General features: G+C 40.1%; 1 protein-coding gene across 1 annotated transcript in view; it reads left to right on the top strand.

Moving 5' to 3' along the window:
• The window catches only part of PRLR (prolactin receptor), a 146,109-nt gene that overhangs the window by 71,895 nt on the left and 48,843 nt on the right, over positions 1-25,371 (top strand). Inside the window, exon 4 of the mRNA XM_065656546.1 lies at positions 16,991-17,081. The gene's annotated coding sequence lies outside the window, so the exon portion shown is untranslated. The remainder of the gene's footprint in view (positions 1-16,990; positions 17,082-25,371) is intronic.

The raw sequence follows: 25,371 nt of genomic DNA, 5'->3' as shown, positions 1-25,371 counted from the left end.
ATAAGGAGGTGACTGGTGACAGCCAGCATGGCTTCACTAAGGACAAAATGTACTTCACCAATCTGGTGACCACCTACAATGAAGTTACAGCATTAGTGGATAAGGGCAGAGCAACTGACATCATCTACCTGGATTGTGCAAAGTGTTTGACACTGTCCCACGTGGCAACTTTATCTCTAAATTGGAGAGAAATGAATTTGATGGATGGACCACTCAGTGGATAGAGAATTGTCTGGATGGTCACACTCGAAGAGTTGCAGTCAATGGCTCAATGTCCAAGTGGAGACCGGTGATGAGTGACGTTCCTCAGGAGTTGGTATTGGGACCAGCACTGTTCAATGTCTTTGTAGGTGGCATGGACAGTGGGATGAAGTGCACTCTCAGCAAGTTTGCCAATGCTGAATGGTGCAGTTGGCATGCTGGAGGGAAGGGATGCCATCGAGAGAGTCCTTGATAGGCTTGAGGGGTGGGCCCATGTGAACCTCATGGAGTTCAGTAAGAACACATGCAAGGTCCTGCACGTGGGTCAGGGCAATCCCAAGCACAAATACAGGCTGGGCACAGAATGGATTGAGAGCAGCACTGTGGAGAGGAACTTGGGGGTGTTGGTAGATCAGAAGCTCAACATGACCCAACAATGTGTACTTGCAGCCCAGAAAGCCAACCCTATCCTGGGCTGCATCAAGAGCAGCACATCCAGCAGGTCAAGGGAGGTGATTCTGCCCCTCTGCTCTGGTGAGACCCCACCTGGAGTCCTGCATCCAGCTCTGGGTCCCCCAACATAAGAGGGACACGGACCTGTGGAGCAAGTCTAAAGGAGGCCACAAAGATGATCAGAGGCCTGGAGCACATCTCCTGTGAAGACAGGCTGAGGGAGTTGGGGTTGTTCAGCCTGGAGAAGAGAAGACTTCAGGGAGACTTTATAGCAGCCTTTCAGTAGCTAAAGGGCACGTACAAGAAAGCTGGAGAGAGACTTTTTACAAGGGCATGTAGCAATAGGACAAGAGGTAACAGCTTTAAACTGAAAGAGGGTCCCTTTAGATAAGATATAAGGAAGAAATTCTTCCCCATGAGGGTGGTGAGGCACCAGAACAGGCTGCCCAGAGAAGCTGTGGATGCCCCATCCCTGAAAGTGTTCAAGGCCAGGCTGGATGGGGCTTTGAGCAACCTGGTCTAGTGGAAGGTGTCCCTGCCCATGGCAGGGGGGTTGTAACTAGATGAACCTTAAGGACCTTTCCAACCCAAACAATTCTATGATTCTGTCATTCTATGATTAGCAGTTGAAGCCAGAATGGGAGAAAAAGAAGGATGGTAAACTGCAGTTTTTACATCATGCTCCCCAACACTGCTTGCACCAGAATTTCCCCACTAAACACCAGTTTGAACTTTACCAAACAGTTTTTTAAAGCCCCTGGGAGATGTCAGGCCAGTGGGAGGCAGGGTTTGCAGAAATACAATACCCAAGCAGCTGGAATAGTATTAATAGTGCTGCTGGGTAAGACAAGGCATTATTCTTTGCAGCAAGTCCATATTGCTGGAATATGTAAATACTTACTAGTTCCAACAACAGAGCTTTAACTGTTGACCAGCTGTAGGACTAGTCTTCAGTCCTGCAATTAGGAAAACAAAGCTTAAAACAGATGAAAATTCTTGTACTTTTTGTACAGCTGGGAAACTAGCGACTTTTTTAACTGCTTCTCCTAGAGTTGCCAGTGTCCATTTCCCTTTTCAGCTGACATGCCTGGAAGGTTTATCTCAATCTACATCTACACAAAACCTTGTTGAACACCAGCTGGTGGAGATTTATTAGTCCCATTATCATGCTGTGTTCTGGCAAATGGTTATAGTGGTGAGATCATTACAGCAACACAGTGCAAGCTGCATAATGTGCCAGTGAACCAACCTTATATCAATACAGGCAGCACAGAAATAAATATAAATGACAACAAGCATATCTTATTTCACAGTAAAAAGGAGACTGTGAAGTTGCATCTGCTGCCCTGGAAGGTTCTGATATTTTAAGAAAGCACACCATCATGTAGTAAAGGATAAGTAGTGAAGAGAGTAGTAAAAGAACTAAAAGAATCCTTTATTGTACATAAATTGTTAAAGAGCCCAGATGGACTAGAAGGTATATTCTACAGCTTCTTTTGAAAAGCTATGTAATTTTTCTAAAGGAATTTGGAAATTATTAAGCCACATTTTAAAAGCATGGCTGAAAACATGGCCAAAGATGTGATCAGATGCATCTCCCAGGCCATTGTCGCCAAGTTGCAAACATTGGCAAAGGAGAGGTCTCAGGGCTTGTTGAGAGACACGTCACACGTCACAGCCCTGAACAGATGGCCTTCCTCAAACCCTTGAAAGGAAAAGGATGGGTAGTGTCAGGCTGCATTCCAGCCACAAGAAGCAAAAGAATAACAAACCCTGTGGAACAGTGGAAAAGAAACAAGAAATCCAGGGGAAGACACCCCAGTCTACCACTGGAAAAGGTAGAATATTTTAACAAGGCTGATTTTTGTTCACGACTGCTCAGAATAACGTACCAAACCCAAACTGGATTAATTTGAAGCGGCCCCAATGCAGACAAGTATCAAGAAGAGCTTGTTCATTGAGATGCCATTACTTTGACCTGTAACACAATTTGTCCCCCTAGACTTGAATGGGAAAGACTGTGTAGGTCTGAACAACCGTGCTGGATCTTTGCTGCAAAATTTTCGAAGGAAAGAGTGAGTCTAATGAATTACTTGTTGACACTTACTTTCAGCCAGCTGGATGTTACGTTACAAGACATCCTCATTCTTCCATGTGAGGTGTATATTACCTGGAAGTTGCCTTCAAGAGTTCATCTTCTGTCCTAACAGGAGATGTGTTTGTGGCTGCATCAGATTCAGGAGAGCCATTCACATTAGAGAGACCTTTTGATAAGTGCAATCCTCTGCCCTTGTCATGCTGCACAATTTGGTTTTGGTTTAGAAATTGCAGTCCAACTATCGTTTATCCGATAGACGTGACCTTCTGAGGAAAACCCATTGGGAGCTTTTCTTAGTGACCCTACATGTATTCCTGTAAAGTTGAATTTTTGTTCTGGTTTTCCATTTCAGTAGGCAATGTTGCCCGTATCTTGTAGCACAGCACAGAGCCCAAAGACTGCCCAGGTAATACTGTATGGTGATCTGGTTGTTTTTTCAGAAGTCTTGTTAACGGGTAGTCCCGTAACTACATTTTCTTCGTATTTATTTTTTTCTATTAATAATTAAACTTTCTTAGTTTCAGTACCTCTTATTAAGCAGTCTTTTACATGTAAACTTTTGCATGTATAACTTCATGTATATATGTAAAAAGAGGTGTATGTATACATTTATACATATTTTTACACACCTTTCTGTATACATTTATAGAGATATTTACATGGTTATATATCATATGTATCAAGAATATATGAGGGCCCTTGAGAAGTTCCCAGGTGACCTGGAAGGCAGGTTTTCAGCTGCCAAACAGTTACAAGGTGCACTGAGATCAAAGGGTTTATACTGTTAACAAAACAGCAGCCCCATGCTGGGCAGAGGTGGGGGACATTCTGCTCTGGCCGTACTTCTGGGTGGACCAAGGCACGGCCTCACCTGCCAGCCAATCTAAAAGAGGATAGAAGAAAAGGGAGATAAAATCTTTTCTTTGCACAACAGAATTCCCATTCAGCTATTTCTGCAGTCTGATGGCGATTAGTACCCCTGCGTTTCTGTTGTGTGAAGGTTTTTAACTGTTGGATCTGCGTGGTCACAAGATGGAAAAAATTCGTAACAAAGATAATTTAAATTTAACAGATGTGATTTAGGGGCAGAAGAGTGAAGAATAGCTTTTATGATCACTGTGCAAATTTATCTTAGTCATCCATTCATAGGCAATTGAACCTGAGACATCTGCACCCTCTGCGTGTTGATCACTTGATTATAAACTGCTGGGAGACAGTCAAATAAATATATGAGAGGACAAGTAGATAAGTAACAGCAATATCAGTTCCTGACAAAAAGGAACAATCTTCTCAAAGCAGTCCAGTTTCCTTTTAAAGAATGCCAACAGGTCTTGAGGACAGAAGAACAGAAATAATGTCATACATCACACTGTGGTCAGGCTTTCTAAACAGTTTCATGAAATTTTCATAAATTTGGGACAGGAACTAGCAGGGCTCATTTGGAGAGCTTTAAACTAGCTTTGAAGGGGGATAGGGTTGTAGCTGCGCTTTCACCAGTGGGGCAGCACTCTAGGATTGATGAAGACCAGGAGGCCTCCCATCCCCCTAGGGTGAAATCGGTGTACTCGGCTCACTCCCTGAAATGCCTGTACACCAATGCGCGCAGCATGGGGAATAAGCAGGAGGAGCTAGAAACCTGTGTTCGGTCAGGAGATTATGATCTGGTGGCAATTACAGAGACATGGTGGGACAGCTCGCATGACTGGAATGTGGTCATGGATGGCTATGTCCTTCTCAAGAAAGACAGGCCAGCCAAGCGTGGTGGTGGAGGTGCTCTTTATGTGAGAAAACAACTACAATGTATTGAGCACTGTCCAGGCACAGATGAGGAGTGAGTTGAGAGTGTGTGGGCGAGAATTAAGGGGCAGGCTGGCAGTGGTGATACTGTTGTGGGTGTCTATTGCAGGCCACCAGATCAGGGTGAGGAAGTCAATGAGGCCTTCTGCAGGCTGAGAGCAGCCTTGCAGTCACAGGCCCTGGTTGTCGTGGGGGATTTTAACTACCCTGATGTTTGCTGGAAGGACTACTCAGCCAACCAGCCTCAGTCCAGGAGGTTCCTCCAGTGCATTGATGACAACTTTCTGATGCAAATGGTGGAGGAGCCGACTAGGAGAGGTGCGCTGCTGGATCTCGTCCTCACTAAAAAGGAGGGTCTGGTCGAAGCAGTAAAGGTGGAGGGCTGCCTTGGTTGCAGCGACCATGAGATGGTGGAGTTCAGGATCTCATGTGGCAGGAGCAGAATACCAAGCAGAATTGCAACCCTGGACTTCAGCAGGGCCGACTTTGGCCTGTTCAGACAATTGCTGGGGGAAATCCCGTGGGCAAGGCTGCTTGAAGGTAAAGGGGCCTGTTAGCATTCAGAGACTGCTTCTACCAAGCTCAAGATCAGAGCATCCCGACACGCAGGAAGTCAAGGAAGGGAGCCAGGAGACCTGCTTGGTTAAACAGGGAACTGCTGGGCAAACTCAAGTGGAAGAGGAGAGTTTACAAATCATGGAAGGAGGTGCTGGCCACTTGGGAAGAATATAAGGCTGTTGTCAGAGGATGTAGGCAGGCAACTAGGAAAGCTAAGGCGTCCTTAGAATTAAACTTGGTGAGAGGGGTCAAGGACAACAGGAAGAGTTTCTTCAAATACATGGCAGATAAAACTAACACCAGAGGCAATGCAGGCCCACTGATGAATGGGGTGGGTGCCCTGGTGACAGAAGATACAGAGAAGGCAGAGTTACTGAATGCCGCCTTTGTCTATTTTGCCGGAGGCTGTCCTGAGAAGCCCCGTACCCCTGAGGCCCTGGGTCGCTGTCAGAGCAAAAGGACAGTTTGAAACCAGCTGCACAGGACTAGCTCCTTGGTGTTGCAACTAATCAGTATTTCATTAGTGTCATGGATAACGTCATGCCAAATGTATTTACTAGACAACAGTGAAATGAGAGGGACTTGCAGTCTACTGCAGAAGAGAAATAGAAAGCAAAACTATTTTGATAGGTTGCTGTATTTTTCCTGAGGAAGAAAACGTTACTCAGTAGAAACAAGACCAAGGTGCCGTCCTTGAACACGGATACTCAATTGCACAAATACAGGAAAGACATAACAAGGATTCAATAAAGTATTTTGTGTAAGTAAGGCTTATAATGGTACATAAGAGGAACAGGAGTCATTAATGTCATCCTGCTGTGAAAAAGTAAATACCATGCCAGGATTTATGAGCCGCAGTGTGGTTTGAGGTGCACAAAGAGATTCTTTTATTCCCTTCAGTACTTTAAAGGCCTGAACTGAAATACTTTTGTAATTCTGGAGCACGGTGCTTCATGGCGGATAGACAGAAGGTCTGTAGTAAAGTAACAAGATCTAAAGGTCTGCAGAGTGTGGCATATGAAAATGAACCAAGACTGATGAAGCCAGATAAGAGATGACAAGAATGATACACTTGAAATGTTCAAAGTAGTGTTTCTCAGCTCTGCAGAAAAATAGGTTTAGTCTTGTTTTCCTGCTTTTAGACTACAGAAGAAAAATTTGATATAGTTTCAGCAAGGAAGATACTGATCAGATATTAAGGACATTTTGAATAATAAAGATAATAAGCAGGAGCATACATTGCCTAAGGTGATTGTGAAATTCCCCTAATTGGAAATTTGTAAGAACAGATTAAGCAAATCTCAGGAATGAAATTGGCATTGTTAATCCCTCCTTGGGACACTTAGATGGTCTAGATGACCTCCTGAGACCTGTTCTGGTCTATGACTTTTTGAGAAACTTCTATGCATTAAATTATTAGATCACACATTCTTGGAAACAGAAACCGTATCTTTTGTATTTGTACAGTGCACAGCAAAGCAATCCATGGCTATACACTGGAGTTATTGTAGAAACTGTATAGTAATAATGATATCTGATCAGCTGTCTGTGTTGGAACATAACTGTAAATTTGTGAGTCACTCTGCTGTCAGTGCTGTGGTGGGTTGACTTGGCTGGCCAGCAGGTGCCCACCAAGCTGCTCTGTCACTGCCTTCCTCTGCTGTACAAGGGGAGAAATACAACAAAAGGCTTGTGAGTCAAGATAAGGACAGGGAGATCATTCAGCAATTACCGTTACAGGCAAAAGAGACTTGACTTGGGGAAATTAATTTAATTTATTGCCAATCAAAGGTCAGAGTAGGATAATGAGAAATAAAATCAAGTCTTAAAACAGTTTCCCCCCACCCCCCCCTTCTTCCCAGGTTCAACTTCGCTCCCAATTTCTCTACTTCCTCCCCTCAAGCAGCACAGGGGGACGGGAAGTGGGGGTTGTGGTCATCTCATCACACATTGTCTCTGCTGCTACTTCCTCCTCACCCTCTTCCCCTGCTCCAGCATGGGGTCGCTCCCACAGCAGACAGTCCTCCATGAACTTCTCCAATGTGGGTCCTTCCCACAGGCTGCAGTTCTTCACAGCCTGGGCTCCTCTCTGCATGGGGCCACAGCTCCTGCCAGGAGCCTGCTCTAGCATGGGCTCTCTACAGGGCCACAGCTCCTTTGGGCATTCACCTGCTCCAGCATGGGGTCCTCCCCGGGCTTCAGATGGAGATCTGCTCCATCATGGACCTCCCTGGGCTGCAGTGGGACAGCTGGCCTCATCATGGTCTGCACCACAGGCTGCAGGGGAATCTCTGCTCCAGAGCCTAGAGCACCTTGTCCTCCTTCTTCACTGACCTTGGGTTGTTTCTCTCCCATATTCTCACTTCTCTTTCCAGCTGCAATTCTTCAGCAGTTTTTCTGCCTGCTTCTTACATATGTTATCCCAGAGGTGCTACCATGATCTCTGATGGGTTCGGCGTTGGCCAGCAGCAGGTCTGTCTTGGAGCTGGCTGGAACTGACTCTGTTGGATATGGGGGAAGCTTGTGGCATTTTGTCAGAGAAACTAACCCTGTAGCCTCTCCACCTCCCACTGCGAAAACCTTGCCACACAAACCCAGTACAACCACGGCTCAGAATTGCCTGGCATCATTCAAATTATCTTGGCTAATTGTAGCAGTGAATGGTATAGGTAAAAATCATGTTGTGATGTGATTTGTAGTAGAAATCAGTCATTTTTATACTGTAATTTATCATTTTAACGTGTTTGTCAATATAGTCACAAACCCAATTTAAGTAGAGAATGATTGTTATCCATATCATGTATGCAGGGCCTTGAGAGTTTGTTTTCTCTTGGAGCACTGAGCAAGAGTTACTCCAATCAGATGGTTAATAATACTGGGTGCCATTGAACTCAGGGTGCTCTTGGATTTCTTACTGGTTTTCTGTATTCATCAATTGCCATACAATCCTAAAAAGTGTAGCAGATATTAATATGGCCATGCTGTTCAGCCCCTTGAGGGGTATGCCCTAAATGAATGATAGGCAATCTGTATTGACTTGTCTTGATTAAAATGGCATATTTATGCACTCGTTTAGACTCTCTTTAACTAGTAAGAAGGATCAGTATAGCATTTACGTGCCACTGCCTGGTGTTTATTTGCAGCTGTAGTCTAGAAGAGGTGATATGCTGTGACAACGCTTTATCCTGAAGAACTACAAAGCAAGCACTTTACAAACCAAAACAGTTTAGAGGAATCACTTCAGGCAGCAGATGGAAGTGGGCAGCTATTTACAGCACAGAGTGGTGTTACACAACAGTTTTTGGAAGCAAATGTAGGAAAGCGTCTTTTGTTAACTAAAACTCTAAGGAGAATTAATTGGTGAAGAATATATGTTCTTGAATGGGAATTTGAACCTAACAATAGGGATGAGCACCCTTTATGAAAGAATAAAGTTGTCAGATCTTAGTGTATGTCTGCATTACACAATGCTAAAAAGCAGAATATGTTAGTCCCTGTGGAGGGTTACATTAATGCAATGATACTTACTTAAATGTTCAAGATAATTTACTGAGAACTAACTTGATTGCTGATACTGGCAGGTAGACGCACCCTTGATTTTGTATTTCAGATGCAGGAAATTCAAATATGATTTCACAACAGTGTAAATCACAGGTAAATTTGTTGAGGTGAAGAGTTGGTTTATGGTTTAAAGCACAGTGGTTTATGACACTCAGGTCTTTAGGAAGGCACACTCCTTGAAGCCGTGCATCATCTGACTTCATGAACAGTGTGAAGGGGGATAGTGCAGCTGTTGAGTAGTGTGATTTAATATCTGATTTTGCAAACAAAGTCTAAACCCAGTTACAGCTGATTTTTACAAAAAATGCATAGTAACTTCTTTAAATGATTTTATAATTCTTTTAAGACGAATTTAAATTGTTTCCTTTCTAAAACAAACTAGCATGTTTCTTTGTCTCTTATACAGTATTATCTAAGTTCTGAAAGAATTAATTCTTTCAATCCTCCTTTCCAACCTCCTGATGCATAATGGAACATATAAATTCATTACAAATATAGAGAAGTATTGGTATAAAATGTTGTGAATTTTTATTTGCAGAGGAGATATTTCTATTATAATTTTTAACCTGAAATTCTAGTTAAAGCAGTTGAGAGGCTAGGGCATTCATTCTCATGGGGTTTTGGAGGATCAGGACTAGGTTTGTGCTTTCTTTCAAGCTGAGCAGAGACTTTAACTGCAGTATTCTGTGCCGCAGTTGATTTGTCTTACCCATTAGGATAAAATAACTATGATAACTTTTTTTTTTCCAGCTTGAAAGAAGCCTGAGTAGCTATTACAGAATTGTTAAATCTCATGTCACCAAGTAGTTAATTAGTGTTCATATTTAATACTTATAAAAAATGAAATAGTTTTATTTCTTTTGTCAATAGTCCCACTCTTCATAAATAATACAATATTAACTGTAGCAGGGATCCTGGCTGCCCAGCACTGTAGGTTAATGTTTTTGCTGGTGGATTATGTTTTGCCTTTTGCTCTCTGGATCAATTAATTTTAATAACTATACAAAGGGTGATAAATCAGACAGGCGGAGTTGAGACAGAAGTTGAGACTTGTCTGTAACTCAGTAGTAGTGGCATTGGTTGGGGTTTGAGAGATTATCTGAGGGTATCTGGAATTTTTAAGGGCCAGTCCTAGTTTAATCATGCAAAATTCTGATGGAGATCATGAGAGGGTCTTCTAAAAAGAAGTAAAGAACGGACACACTGAATTAGCTGTGTCTGACTTCATTTCTGCAGGTACATCCTGTGGCAGCCAGGGAGTGGCATAGGAAGGAAAATATAACTGATTTATGGATGGAAGATTGGTTCACTGTTGTATTATAGAAAACGAACTGCAATGGGCTCTACAAATCTCAAGATGGGATAGAATCCTTTGTAAGGTTTCTAGAAATTAGGTAAGCTAGTGATGGGGCCTAGAGATGTATTAAAATAGTGGAATATTACAGAAGTAGGACAAGCACTGTTGTGAACCTTTGGGAGGAACAGAGAAGAAAGCAGGAAAATCTGTTTTTTTAAAATTGCATTCAAGTGGGATTTAGGAATTGCTACAAAAGAAAGCAGTCCAGAAAGCCTGGGACACAGAAATGGACATGGCTGGGAGATTTGATGCCTGATAGAAACAGACAGTCTAAATCTTGGAGTATGGAAGCTAAGAGACACCCAGAAGTTGTTTCTGGGGATCTTTATTCTGGGAAAAGATTGCTAATGCAGTGAGGAGTATTTTCATTTTTCTTACTGCTGCGGAAAGGATAGTACAAAAGGATTGTGTCCGGGCAATATGGAATTGTTGAATCCTAGTTCTTTGAGGGAGAAATGTGCCTGAATTGTGCCCAAAGAAACAGCAACAGGCATTCCAGAGTGCCTCACATTCAAGTCTTCATGTAGGTGGAGTAAGGCATCATCACAAGATGGAATTACTAGGAAAAAGATGGAGGCGATTATTTCACTGCAGACAAGAACTTTGTAGTTGAGGGACTCACTGTAGCAAGGGAGTCTTGCATTCAAGTTCTTGATCTGAATCAAGGAACAGAAAGTCTTGAGACTCTTTTCTATAACCGACTATTGTGCTGTTTGAATATTTAGGAAAATGTGTTTTCTTTAACAGGACAAACTTGTAATGATCTTTGTTTTCCTTCTCCTGGCAACAGAAATTGTGACTGTGTCCCAGGATGAGGAGGAGACTTTTCTTCTGCCCAGGCTTAATGACAGCATCTGATGGTGTTGTTCTTATACAGTGTTTTCTTCTTTTAGAATCGGAAGCTGCATATGGAATTAGGGAAGAAATTTTCACTTAATTTTGGAGATAAAGGTGTATTGTGACTTGTAGGTGTGAGCAGACAACAGCCTAGCAGTGAACTGTCTACTTAAGATACTAGGAGTAAAAGTTCTCTGCAGAGAGGGCTGATGTAAATCAAGTGAAGCATTTTGCTAACACAGCCAGAGTCTTTCTGGTGTCCTGACTGGAGCTAAAATGTGTATCTTCATAGCACTACATTTTGCCTTCAGACAAATGTAACTGTACCCACAGTGGGCTTGTTAAGCAAAAGGTTGGAACAACAGCTAACTTTGTTGTTGGGGGCTAATTTTTCATCACTATCTGAAAGCTGAATCGTATCAAAGAGCAGTGAAGGCTGTTCTGCCAGAGAATCTCACTGCTCTACATCTATTAACATTTCTTCATCCTGTGTCAGAACTCTAGTCTGAGTTCCATTCCCCAGCAGCCCAAAATACAACTCTAAATGCACCAATGCCAAAGTCTTGAAACACAGTTCTTTGCAGTACACAACCTGGCAGGTCAAAATGCAACGAAATGCAGTGTTCACTGTTACTGCTGAGCAGATCCTGGAAACAAAGGAGTGATGAACACTTAATTGATGTTTCCTGGCTCCAGTAAAAATTAATTAGCCAGTTCAGACCAGAATTCAGGAATGCTCCAGAAGGAGGACAAAAGCAGCTTTTCTCCTGCCTTTTCGTGTTCCTGCCATACAGGATCAGCTGAGCAGTACCACCCTGAGCTGAGTTACCAGCTAATGCCAGAAACCAGGAATAGTGGAGGAAAGAATTATTCTGGAGTTAGGCACTGATCTCAAGTGGAAGGGTTATCTGTCCCCTTTCAACTGAAAACTGCAGTTTCTTGTGGATGCAAGAGATGGAGCTGAGTTGATTCAACATCAGTGGCTACCATTGGAGATTTACGATGCAGTATGATTAGAAGCATAATTACTTGAGGATAAGAAACTTTAAGGTACCCACCACTTTCTTTGTTGGAGTTTGGTCTGGTATTTGTTGTGAAGTAAAAAAGAATATTAACCTTGAATAGGTGTCAGCTAAAGAGTACTTCCATGATGCATTACTTTTAATACCAAAGCTAAAGAAGTTCCAGCTTTAAGCTTTTATTCCCTACCCCATCCTCTAATTCACTATCACTCTGTCATGCCAATACAGCTGTTTGTTTAGCAATAGTGTAAACTGAATCACTGAGATGACTCAGGCTTTAAGAAAAATTGTACGTTATTTTTTAGTACAGCCCTTTCTGTGGTTGCTTCACAGACCCATAAGCAGCTGTATCAAACCAACAGATTAAGTAGAAAATTGCAGCATGGGAAGGGCAGTAGGTTTAGTTAGGAAAGCTTCCTGAGGTAGCTATATTGGTGTACATCAGTGTGTTGTAGAATTACACCCCTAGCATTTGGAAGAGAGATCACCATAACCTACACTCTTTGTACAAATGAAGTCTGAGTTGAGGACTGTGATGCTATTAGGTGAGGAAGAGCTGCCTTCATGTTGACCACTGATAATGGGTGGTACTTCACTCAAACTTGAAATGACAAGGTTCTTTATATAAGAAATCACACCTTTTATGTGCTATGCATCCAAAGTCAGGTAAATATGGTCTAGAATCTATGGACTAGATTGCTTGAATAGATCATTTTCACTGGATCTGTAGAACTCTGTCCTCCCATTCCCCCCCAATTAATTTTTTTTCTACCAGACCTTAAGGCTTTCTGTTTCCGACTGTGGGAATAGCTGCCACTTAAGGACAACATCATGTTGACAAATTTTTTACTTCTTAGACTTTGCTTATGCTATCCTATTGCATGGAGATCCTACTGCTACTTAACTGTAACATACTTGAGGAAAGTTACTGTTTGTCTATTTTGCTTTGATTTTAATCCTTTTGGGAAAATCTCTCTTTGATTTCCACAAACAGCTAACATGTTAACTAACCCCAGCTCACATGTGTGGCTGTTTTCTGTGATTCTGGAGAGGGGTAGCTGAGCCACAAGTGACCTGAGCTTGGAAGTTCTTCAGTGGTGTGATGGGCTTCTTTTACAACTGCTGCCTAGTAATTCCGTGAAAGTCTGGGTCTGTCATCACAGCTGTACTTGGATTTGTAGTCTGAGCTGTCTTCATTCAAACAGGCATAAGGGAAACTTCTTGCAGGTAATAAGCAGTACCCATGAGTACATGAAAAATACCTTTACTTCATTTCCACTCTTGTGTTTTGCTTTTAAGCTAATTGTTGTTACCAGACTTCTTACTAGGTTCAATAGGTCAGTGATTAGGTAGGGCCAGCCTTGATGGCTACAAAGAAGAGCTAGACCTATTTTAATAATCCTGTGATAGCAGTCAATGAAGTGCTAGTTTTTCATTAGCTTTTACACTGTCACATTGATGTTAACTTTTAGCTGGGTTCTCATACCTGAATCAAAACTCCACAGAGATTATTCTTAGAGTTTGCCTGAAGCAAAGGTACTTTAAACAGATTTGGTTTAAGTGTAATTGCATAAGAGTTTAAACCATCTGCACCTCCTCCCTTCTTCTTTGTCTGATATTCATCTGATTTGTTCAATGAACTAAGATAAAAAATAGCTCTACAAAAAGAAAAATGGTTGGTTTTAGTTCCTTGAACTGATGATTCATTGCAGGTTCTGATAAGTACTGGAAATGATGCTACAGACAAGGCAGGAATATCTGGAGTATTTTGGGCAGGGCTGCTGAAATTAGTTCATGGTATCACAGAAGTATGCCATATAAGCTGACTTAACTGCTCAGTTTCATCAAAAAAGACAAATAAAGATATCCTCTACTACAAATTGTGAACTTTTTTTGGTAGGTTGACATCTGTAATTTATAAATAGGTTGGAAGTTGTTCTAACAATCTCTGTATGTATGGAAATTTATTTTGAAGACAGAAGATGCATTCTAGCCATGCTGACCCCTTTTTCTCTTTTACAGTTGGAGTAACTCTGCGGCTTAAAATCTTATGCCATGTTTTGGTTTATATATCATACTATGTTCAGTGCTTTTGGTATTTTCCTCTGTTCTAACCCATATAAGGAAAAAGCTAATATTATATTGAATTTTATGAGAAAAACTTCAGACTGATATAACCAGAATTACTTCCTCTCCCTTGCTCACAATGTGTAAAATCCAGTTGCTTTCCAGACTTAACAACCTCAATGCTGTTGTGTTGACAGAATGAAATAAACACCTAGATTATTTAATCAGTCTTTTAAATGTTGAGTAGTCAGTGTCAAATGACTGATGACTGGCCCCTCATTAACTCCCATATAAACTGCCCCATGGGGAAAATTAAAGTGATTAAATGGAGGAATAATGAGTTTGTTACCATTTAATAATTTTTAATTTCAGCTAGCCAATTTTAAGAGTTAAACTTACATGTTTTCCTTTACTAATTCAGTTCACAACCTGCTGGTATGGGCACTTGTGAGGGTTAAAAAAGAAACCTTTTTGTAAATCAGTGCCATGGTAAAAAGTTTAGTGGGGCTTGGTATAGCACTGGTGGATTAAAAACTGCCTCTAGTCTCCTTGGTTCTGCTGCTTTCCCCATGGGGCACTTCCCACGGTTAGTTTAGTGGGAGGCTAATTTCCTATCCATTCTGAAACTCAGGTCCAGATGTCCTTGTCTGCAGAATGGTTTGTTAATCCCACTAAACTCCAGAGTATCTTAAGAATTAGCTCTTGGCTACTGCCCTAGCCCAAGGGCTGCATGGGCATTTCCCAGTGCTTGGAACATGAACACAATGCAGAGCAGCAACACGTGTCATTGCAGCCACTGGCCTGCCAAGCTCAGTGTTCCATATGGGGCAGATGATTGGCATTACCCTCTCCACCTACTGTCACCCACTGCTTTGGCCCTCCACTGTGCTGAAGAGACTTGCCTCAAGAAGTCAGGCTTATTTTTATTAGAGAACCTACTAATGCAAGCATCCTGGAGTGTTTTACAAAGCAGGTATCTGACCATGTAAAACACAAGCTGAAATTTTATTATGTTACCTGCACTGAAGTTGTCTTCTCTGTTGCCTAAAATAGACCCTTGAAGTTAAAAATATATAGGCAAGACACTGTGTTAGTTTTACAGTCAAGCAAAGAGTCTGTTTCTTTGTTTATCTAATTGAACAATTCCACGGTCAAGGCACATCGTACGGTAAACTGCGTCACTGCACCAAACAAGATTGCAGGTGCATGGGGAGTGCAGTTTGTTCAAAAGTTCAGTTAAAGCTGAGCATAGAGATCCCCTGAAGACAAACCAAAATAATGCTGATTTACAGGTGTGTTTTCTGCTAGAAAACTATTAACTAATGTAATCAGTTGATTTCTAGAACTTAAAAATAGCCTGACCCTGTTACAACTGGCCAGAAGTCAACAAGGATAAATTTAGGTTGCCAACCTGTCAGAAGAGTGAATATTTAAACAACTGCATTGTTCTTTAAAAAAATATATTATGGTTGCTTTTAAAGGCCAACTCTAAGGGTTGATCTTGTTGTGCTAGTTCTTTAGAAAAATCATTCTATTGTGAATATTCTTCTTTGGTTGTATAATTTTCCACAAAGTATTTTCACAAGAAAATACTGCTTTTCTTCTGAATGTAGATATATATCAGATTTCTTAATAGACAAAGGGCTTTACACAAGTTTTTTAAGAGGGCCCAGTACTAGTACAGTTTCATCTTGTTGATGTCCTTGAGTGTTTTTCTTTGTTTCAAATATACACTGAAGTTTCTGTATAAGAATTGTATCCTCTAATCTCCTCAGCTCCCATAGAAAATGAGCATGATCTAGCAGGCAGAAGGCATTTAGTATATATGTTGTTCTGTTGAGTTCAGTGTAACAACACAGACAAGCAAAATCATTTTTTGGCAGAAGCAGGCTTTTCAGGATCAGAATAAGTCACAGAATAGTTGAAATTTAGATTTTGTCAGTTGATTCTGAATTTGATTTTGTTAACCACAGCAAATCCAAAATAGAAAAGAACCCCAAAGCTCTTCTTGAGCCATACAGACCAGTTTAAATCCCAAGCAAGATATCTTTGTAAGGGTTCATGAAGGTCTGAGTTACATTAATCATGTAATATTCAGGACAATGTATTTTCTTTTAAAAAATATTAATTTTCTCTTCGGAGGTCTGTTTAAAACAGTAGGTGGTTCAAAAATTGATTTAAACACACTAAATATCCAAAGGTAAGAGTGTTTATTTAAAGGTCTTTCCAGAAGACCTCTGGAGAGACCAATGCAGCATTTGCTTCCGTGTGATTATTTTCATTCTTGATGATGAAAGAAATAATGAAATCACTCTGGAGTAAAGTGGCCAACAATTGTCATGGAGATAAATAAGGAAGAGAAGAAGGTTATCATACATGGCAGTGTGGGTCACACTGTAGCTGAGGGCCATTCATACAGTGCATTAAGCATAGTTAGGTAGATAGCTATTAGCAAGGAATGGTCATTTTTACAGTCTATATCACTGATTCTGAAAATTCCTGAGGCTTCAGAGAGGAAAAGCAACTTGGGTACTGTCAGTTTGACGCTGTAGGCTAACATGAAATCTCAACAGGACTGCCTCCATAACAGGATAATTTTCTTTATAGTCTGTGTGTACACCCTTACAAAATGCATTCTTGTATATTAAATATGTTCCTACATTTTATGAATGCTGAAGAAATATAATGATGCAGAGAAGATCTGCAGTATCTGAGAGGGAGATGAAGTCAGTATCTCATTGTGAGCAGAATCAGAGACTCGGTCTGGTTATTCAGAAAGAATAGCTGACTTGATTAAATTGTAAGTAATTGTATAAAGAGAAAAAATATTAAAGGCCATTTAATCTGGGGGTTAAAGTCATAGGAACTGATCACCAGAAGTGAAACTTTACAATACCTCTTCAGTTCTGAGCATGGTTCTCCTTCCACGCAAGTTATCAGGGATAATGTTGAAATAAGGACGCTATGGTTGGTATCCATAGGGATTAGCGAGGCATAAGCTGAAGATTGCCACAACATATTCTCTCTGTCAATTGTCAGGGGAAAAGCCAGGACTCTGCACTTCACCCAGGAGACTGGGAGTCAAAGAAAGTTTCTGAAATCAATGGAGTCTTCTTGAGAACAGAGCCTGGTAAGATCACACTGTTACTTCTACACTTTTTCTGGATGATACATGTTATCACAAATTATTTGGGTAAATGGATTAAATGTGTTAGTCTCAGATGTGCAAATAGTACTAGATATTCTGAGTTTCCCTTTTGCCCTTGAACTCTCTGTCTGCAAATAACTTGGGAATTACTTAGGTAACAAGAGCTTGGGTATGTGGAGTACTGGGATAGAATCCTGCTGCAAGTATTGGATTGGAAACTTAAGCTGTGAGAAAACTACTGCTGACGTAAAATTTCCGTTAGTGTAGGGCTACAGAATACTTCTGTATCTTGCTGTTACTAAAAATTTATGTAGTCTTTGAACTTGAGTTTTAAATGTAACATTACTCCAAGAAAAGTAATTCCCAGTGTTGTCAATTAAATCATGTACCTGCCTCACAGTTTAAGTATTGGAATAAACAATGTACATGTTAGAAAACATCCTCTAGGTTTTGTGCTTAATGAAAAGAGACACAGACTTGAAAGGAAAGACTTCAGAGGAAAACCTTACAAAAAAACTTCAGACTTTGTTAAGAAGCAGACTTAGGATCAAGTCCACTTAAAAAGAATATTTCCAACTCAATTTTATTTAAAGTCATGAAACAAACACCCTATGGCTTTGAACTAGGTCTGTAGTTTCACTATTTCGTTTTTTTTCTTTCAGCAAGACATAGTTCTATATCTATACATGTATAAAATTTATTTCCAAGTATTTTCCTTAGGTTTATAGAATGGATTTGGACAAGCAAACCCTGAAATGCCAACTGAAAAATTTGTATTTCCTTAGAAGCTAGTATCACCACAATAAAAACCAGTTATTTTTTGACAATAATTTGCTCTCAAAAGAGCTGTGTGTGTTTGCTTGGCATGTTCTTTTGATGTGAATGTGTATAACTTTGTATTTTTTGTGAGAATTTTATTCCTTAAAGAAACAAAATTGACTTTATAACTTGAAACCGTATATGTGAGAAATAGGATATTTCAGTAAAAAATAAAAACATTTGCTTTTAAAATTGCAGAACATTTTTGGAGCAGCTGAAATGATGAACTGACAAACATCTGGGCTAAAGCCAATCTTTGTAAGACAATACCAGGATATAAATTTAAAGATCTTAGAACCACAAAACCAAGGGTGTTTGAGGCACAGTGACGGAAAGCCAGGCTGCTAATACAAAACATACTGCCTATGGATCTGAGAACACTGCCCCAAATTACTAACACGCAGCAACACAGAGTCGGGTTTCAACATTGTTCTTAATTTCATAAACTCTTACAGTTTTCAGTAGATGTTTAACTTTTTCTCCAGCATTGATTTGTGCAGTTATAAATCACTTGATATTTTTGGTTTTTTCAAAGGTTTCACACAAGATTACTTTTTATGAATTATTTGTTGAGTTCACAAGTAATCTACTAGTGTCAATGGATGTGGAATCTCCATCACATAGCTATGTGGAAGCAGTGTCAGAAAGCAGAGCTTGTGATTACAAAGTCTGATCATTCTCAGATATGAGCTGCCTCAAAATGTTGTGTATATAGAATCTATATTAAAAGGGAGGTTGGGAGGAAGAGGTGCAGGCAGCTATGCACTGGTCAGAGTAATTTTAAAAATACACAGAACTCTAGAACAGTTTCTCAAGATAAAGATAAATCAGAAATAAAGGGAGAGTAGAATGAAATGCTGACGTAATTTGATCTAGACTAATCTGATGCCTGTCTATGTAGGAGTGCAGTAAATCTCATCTAACATCAATAAATGGTATCCTTTTGTTGACACATAGGGAACTATGGGCTTGGAAAGTGGGATTTAGTAAAGTATTTGTAAGGCTGTACCTCAGTAGCGAATAACACTAGTAATGAAATGAAAACGCGTGTAGCAGAGCATTAGCTTTGAAATTCCTCAGGCTAAGTGTTGGATCTGACTCTTTAATACTTGTTTTAATCACTTGGACACAAAAACTGGGATTATGATGATGAAATTTCCTGGTCATGCGAAGTACACTATCAAAGTGCTATTAGGGAAGAACTAGGTGACCTTGAAAATTACAGTAATGTAAACAGGATGAAATTCAGTAGTACAAAATGCAAATCCAAATGGAAGGGAATGCAAGGACTGAGCGTGAAATAATAATAAAAAGTATGGTTTCAGCCAAAATTTCATTAGTTGGAAACTCAGGCCTAGTTACTTTGGCAAGTACAGTTCTAGGAGCCTTGGCCTACATTAGATGAATTATTTCAAGCAGAATCAGAGGAGCATCAATGATGTTACACAATGTTCTAGTGAACAAATCAAAATAATTTCTGAAGGTCTACTGATTCATGTTCAGGAAACAGGAATTAAAGTTGGAGCAGATGCAAAGAAACACTCTGTTCTTCTTACTATTATATTAGCCTTTCTTACAAGATACCCCCAAAAGAATCTGTTTACCCTAGCAAACAGCCCGAGAAAGAATAAAATCATAGAATTATGGAATGGTTTTGTTTGGAAGGGACCTTTAAAGATCATCTAGTTCCAACACCCCTGCCATGGCCAGGCACATCTTTCACAAGATCAGGTTGCTCAAAGCCCCGTCCAACTGTCTGCTCTCTGAGAGCACATATTGTGTCTCTCCATAACACGTTGTACAGTGGAGGAAGAATGCCAAGGGGAGGCTGTAACACTAAGGTCAGAGAGGAAAATAAAATGCAAAGATCTTTTAACTGGCTGAGCCACAAGAACAAGTAAATGTAAAATAGTGAATAAACAAGTGGAAGATGATTCTTTTCCACTAGAGCAATCAAAGGCTGGATCACCTCCCAGTAAGAACACTCAGTGCCAAAGAAGTAGCTACTTTTAAATTGTATCTTGACTAGTTCATTAACAGACTTATGCAATATTGTTATTCATAATAGCAGGTGGCTTATCTGCATCAGGTGGTTTCTTCCAGCCTCTGCTGCCAATTGTTGTCTATGTGAGGGTGGATCTGTAAAGAATTCTGTAGAATTACTCTGACAGATCGCTGGTATAATGCAGATGTACCTTAACTCAAAATGTTTTTTTTCAAGACTGAACTGTGATGCTGGTGTCAGGTCTTTGGAACTGCCTGGTTCAGCTGTTATTTCAGTTGCTTGCAGCACATAGCAGGTCTTGGCAGTGGTCAGAGCTGGTTCATGTGTGCAAGCATTTGTGTGTGCAAGATTTTCTCATTCTTGAGCTTCTGATGGATCAGTTAAGAATGTGAAAGGCTTAATTATGCCTTCGTAAACTTAAGGTGCTGCCTGTGGTGGGAAGTGCTTTATGCACGCTGAGGAGGCCGTGTTCCCCTCAAGCACTGCAGATACGATGTCTGGGCAGCACCAGCAGAACAGATCTGGCCGGTGTTCCCTCAGCTTTCCTGACCATCTTTCCCAATGTGTGCGAGTGAAGGGGGTTCCTTGGAAAAAATGGGAAAATATTAAGAGGAACAATCCCATCTTCCAGACATTTCTTCGGAGTCACTGTTGCCTGTGTTGGTGGTAACTGTTACTGAGTTTATAAAGCCTTATTTTGTTGACCTCTTTTAGATTAATACAGGTTACCAAATCGGTAAGTGGGACAAGTGCTTTTCTTTCTACAAACTGTTGCTTTTCTTCCATGTATATAACCCCTGCTAACAGTTTGGGTAGCTTTGCTTAGGCAACATGCATATTTGACTGCCAAACTAAATTGAGCAACATGAAGGAGAGTTGCTGTATGTGTTTCTGTAGCCCAGCTCTGTACAACGGAGATAAGCTTTTAACATGGTTCTCTTAGTTTCTTGCCCCATTTTTATCAGGCATCCAGTAACATACCTGATTGTGTCCAACACTGTGGAATCCTGTAATATGTACTCAAGTGGGAGCAGTAATTACATAAACACTTCTGGTGTTTATGCACTTCCCACAGACCTCTTGGAGCCCTTGTGTAATAATTTTCCTTTATTAAGAAAAACGTATAAGCATTAATCATGAAAATGTATCAAGACCCTGTAATTTGGTGGGTCAGGCAGCTTGCCTGGTTTCTGCAGAGCACAGCTTGACATTTTTTGGCATTGACAAGTTCAGGAAATGTTGGGTAAGCATATCAAGTCTGGCTGGGGTGGAGTTAACTTTCCCCATAGCAGCCCTCATAGTGCTGTGCTTTGTATTTGTAGCTAGAAAGGTGTTGATAACACACCAGTGTTTTGGCCACTTCTGAGCAGTGCTCACAGAGCATCAGGGCTGTCTCTCCAAACACCCCCTCCAAAGGCCAGTAGGCTGGGTGTAGGCAAGAGTCTGGAAGGGGAACTGAACAAAGCTGCCCAAAGAGATATTTCATACCATATGATGTGTACTCAGCAATACAAGCTGCGAGAAAGGAGAAGAGGAGAGTGCATTCATTGCTAGGACTTCATCTTCTAGATCAACTGTTACGTGTACTGAGGATGTACTTCCCAGGAAGAGGCTGAACATCACCTGCTGGTGGGAAGTAGAGAATTAATCTTTTTGTGTTCTTTTGCTTCCGTTCATGGCCTTTGTTTTTTCTTTATTAAACTGCCTTTAACTCAACCCATGAGGTGTTTCATCTTATTTTCCAGCCCTGCCCTGTCCCACTGAGAAGAAGGAATGATAGAGTGGCTTGGTGGGTACCTGGTGGCCAGACAAGGTCAACCCACCACAGTGACTATAACGCTACCAAAGCTACTGGCATATTTAACTATTCAGAAAGTCTGGTGAGAACACATACATTTATGCATGCTATTCAAGGGATTGAACTACTTTCTGCACTCTCTTTTGTCTCCCTTCACAAATTCTTAGAGAAATTTAGCATAGCACAAGTTGATTTTATAGTCCTCAGCCATCCAGCTGGCTATAACTTTTAGAACTAGGTTTGACACTGCGGCTGATTTAAGCTGGCGAATGCTTCCATAAAAGCGGAGGTCCTGTTCATCCACTCCTCCCTACAGCTCCTTCATTCCTACCTACTAGTGACCACCACTTTCTTTGCACCATCTTCGGTGTTCACTGGACTTCTTAAGAAGCTGATTTAACTTGCTAGCATGAGAGGAGATTTTTGTTAAGGTAGTTGTCAGTTTGGAGCTGAGCTGGCACATGAAAAAGTGGGAGCACATGTCCAGAAGCAAGGAGGGTGATGGAAGTGAGCAGTGTGCTCAGAGCTCTGGCAGCGTTATAAAAACATGCGTTAGCTCAGAGCTAGAACTGCAGTGAAGTATTAAATGTTTTGATTGGTGAGGACTGCAAAACTTTTTATCTTTCAGTGCTTACAGTGTCTGATTTTTATCTTCTCTATAGTGTAGACAGAGAATCAAATAATACAACAACTCTGAACACCGTTTGCTTTCTCCAGAAACAAGAAGATGGTGTATTTGGAGAAAGATAGACATTTTCTTACAGTTGAATTTAACCAATGCAAAGAGACTGTAGCATCACTTATGATATATCCTTTCACACACAATAAATGGAAGACTCCCGTAGATGAGCTACACTTTGCGTGCAGCATAGGAAGGTCTTGTGCTCTGCATTGTACCAGCTATGAATGGGAAAGCTATCAGATTCTGAAATTTCCCTTTCACATATTCGTTAACTAGACATAAACAAACACAACAGAATTCACAGCAATTCATATGGGAGTGTGGTTCTAATTCAGACTCCTAAAGCCTTTAAAAAATTACATGTATGAAGCGAGAAAATACATATTTTTCATAAATTCTGGTTCTGTCCTGCAATGAATGACATGGTTAATGAATGGGGAATAATTCATTATGCTACTTAAATAAAAATCTTGTCTAAAACCAGTTTAGATTTAAAATGCTCTAGCCTTACAAGAAGAATGTACTTGTCATCATAATACAGTGGTATTATTCTCTTAAGTAAATCGAAATAATATACTTGGTCTCTTGAAATGTCTTTGGGTGATCAGAGCTGTCTGCTGGCTTAATTTTACATAACAGTCTCTTATATTTATTCTGCTTTAACATATTAAAACTGTATTTGGCCTGCATTAAATAAAGACTTAAGTTTTAAAATCCCACTGTCGTCACTTCATAAACAATTATGTGGTTGTCCATCAGCAGTCGTGATGTAGTCTTACAGAATATCACTGGTGTAATTCTTCCTTCATGCTCCTTGCTGGCCTGAATTCAGTAATTTGTTTCCAGGACAATGTTCTGTTCCAGTATCCTTGCAAGTCAGTCAAAACTAGGTTATGATGGGAGAATAAAAAGGTTGTACCTGAGTCATTCTTAGCAGTCTACATGTGCGGGTGATTAATCTTTTTTCACTACAGTTAGAAAATACCTGATATTTCTGTTACATGAGAATAAAATCAAAATATGTCTATAATGAAGATATATTCTGGAGGTTAATTTTTAAAAAGTTTATAAAATGTCTCTTTAACATATAGTTAAGTAGAAATTTTATGCAAATGTGTATAGTTAAAGGAATTCCCTTCTCTCTATACTTAGCTGTACAAATTGGGATCTTACTGCTTAAATCACTCAGTTCTGTTTTAAGATTATGTCACTTGCTGGATTAGTAGCGGCTGCTTTAACTTCGTAAGACAGTTTAAATAAAATATAAAACATAGACCCACTTTTCCGTTATGCTTCTAAATATGAAAATGTATTTATCACTTCAGATTCACTGTCCCTGTGCATGAGATTTGAATGTATGGGCAAATGTTGCTTTTAATGTTCTGAGTTTTCAAAGACTCCTGTTACAAGACCTCCTGAATGTGGTGAAGTTGTCTGCCCTGATTTCCATAGGAATAGCTCTAACTAGAGCTATGCTAACCTGTAAGTGGTTTTCTGCAGTCCTTTCTCTGCTCCTCTTCCTTCTCGAGTAAGTAAAAGACAAAAGTTGTTGTTCATTGTCTTTCATTGTCTATTTCAACTCACTCCAGTCTACCATGATGAAATAACTCTTTTTCACCTCAGCGTACAAAGTCTTTGATTTTGCTTTTGTCAGTTAGGATACGATATTCCAAACTGTGAAACATCTTTCATAATCTTCATAAACTCTTTCAGATACAGCTAATCTCTGTGGAGATCTGGATCAGCTTGATCTCAAGATAAGATTTATTCCATATTGCAATAGTAACAACAAGAAAAGGGCCCTTTCTAAAGAGTATTTACAATTCAAGCAATTGCAAATACCTACTGATTGCTGCCATCCTCTAAATTCACAGTCAGATTATACATGAGTTTATCTGCAGCAACCCTTGCCATGCCTGCAACTGTTCCTCTTTTCTCTGTGTAAGCATGATGTGCCCCAATTTTCACTTCTATTGTGTCAAGAAAAGAGGGTGATAGAGACCTAAGAAGAATGTCATGACTTTATGAATGCTTCATATACTTAACCCGTGAAGTGCAATTATTATAGATTGTGTTTTAAGAAGTATTGTAAGTGTGCATTCATCAAGCTTTACAGGAACTATGAGAATAATAAACCTGAAAAGAAATGTCTTCTGAAATAAACATCTTCCAGCCAAGCATTTGAGGATCATGCTTCCTTTATAGTCATGCGCTTGAAGAATTCTGAAAAGTGACATAGTTGTATAGTCAAGGCTGGGAATAAAGTAAGAAAAAAATTAAAAACAAACAAACAAACAAAAACCCAAACAAACAACAAACAAACAACTTTTTTTATTAAGACATGAGGAGGGTGTACTTGTCAGGCAGTGTTCTCATTGCAACAGTCTCTGGTCCTGGAAAGGTATGTGAAAGCAGCTGAGGCCTTCCTTGGCTCTTAAAGGATGACGGAGCTTGAAGAAAGCAAGTGTGTAAATGGACTTCCTAGGATGGGACAATCCCAGAGATAATGCTATCTAGTCACAGATCACCAAAACCATTGCTTTTAGAGGTATAAATGCTGTCTCAATGCCTAAGAGGAAACGCTTCAGTCGTGGAAAGGCTTATTTACTTTTTCCTTGAAATCTACATCTCCTCCTGTATTTGAGCACACTGTTTTTGTTTTTGTTAACCCATTACACTGATTTTGTTTTTGTTTTGTTAACCCAGGCTGCTATTTAGCAGTTTTTATGTATTTGCTTAATTTTGATACATATTCATTTTGGAGGAATGCCCTGATAATTACATTTGCTACCCCAGTAGCTCAGGACTTTAATTTGTTGATTAGATCATTCTCTATCAAAATCTCTTTAGTAATCACTACTGCACATCATTGCAAAATGTTGTGCCTAGGTTGCATACTCCAGAAAGTAAATTAGGCACCAATTTCCCTAAGGACATCATCATTCCAATGGGTGTAGAACTTGCTCCT

Source organism: Caloenas nicobarica, chromosome Z, assembly GCF_036013445.1.
Source record: "Caloenas nicobarica isolate bCalNic1 chromosome Z, bCalNic1.hap1, whole genome shotgun sequence".
NCBI classification, from domain to species: Eukaryota; Metazoa; Chordata; class Aves; order Columbiformes; family Columbidae; genus Caloenas; species Caloenas nicobarica.
Note: the sequence above shows the minus strand (reverse complement) of the source record. Positions and strands in the feature narration are given on the sequence as shown.